Consider the following 666-nt stretch of genomic DNA (forward strand, 5'->3'; position numbering starts at 1 on the left):
ATATATATATATATATATATATATATATATATATATATATATACACATATATACACACACACATACATGGCTAATAGACCATGTAAATATTCTATACTACCATAGCACTGGCACCCACACACAAGCACACACACACACACACACATATATATATATATATATGTATATATATATATATATATAAGTATTTATCTAAACATATTACGGAGAGAACGTTTAGATGCAATGTGCAAAAACAAATATCAAAAACTCCTTACCAGTCGAAATATGCTCGAGATCAACGCGAACCCGTAAGAAAATCATTCACTGTATTTTGTCATGGAGAAAATTTCTCGCTGTCGACAAACAGGCGAAAATACAATATGCCGTTTCGAAGTGTCCCACCCACTATCGACTGTTATCTATGTGCGCATTTCGGAGTAGTTATCTCCTCAGTATCAGACACTGGCAAGGGTAAGCGCTCCAAACTGACAAAGAGGCAAAAGTACAGTGAATGGCTTTCTTACATGTTCGAATACTTGAACAGATAACACGTTTATATTTGAACAGATAACACGTTTTACTGATTGTTAAACGAATATATCCTGTTTGTTGATCTTTGATCACGCGCTTCTGGCTTTTTGTTTTGTTTTGAACCATATACATACATATATATATATATATATA

The 666-nt window shown here is 32.9% G+C and overlaps 1 protein-coding gene across 5 annotated transcripts in view; it reads right to left on the reverse strand.

Moving 5' to 3' along the window:
- LOC106877380 (solute carrier family 28 member 3) overlaps positions 1–666 on the reverse strand; it is a 184,474-nt gene that overhangs the window by 105,067 nt on the left and 78,741 nt on the right. Inside the window, exon 1 of one of the 5 annotated variants that reach the window (XM_014926269.2) lies at positions 258–488. The exons of the other annotated variants lie outside the window; for them this stretch is intronic. The gene's annotated coding sequence lies outside the window, so the exon portion shown is untranslated. Of the gene's footprint in view, positions 1–257; positions 489–666 lie in introns of those variants that run through there. 5 annotated transcript variants of the gene reach the window in all.

Source organism: Octopus bimaculoides, chromosome 18 (assembly GCF_001194135.2).
Source record: "Octopus bimaculoides isolate UCB-OBI-ISO-001 chromosome 18, ASM119413v2, whole genome shotgun sequence".
Taxonomy (NCBI): Eukaryota; Metazoa; Mollusca; class Cephalopoda; order Octopoda; family Octopodidae; genus Octopus; species Octopus bimaculoides.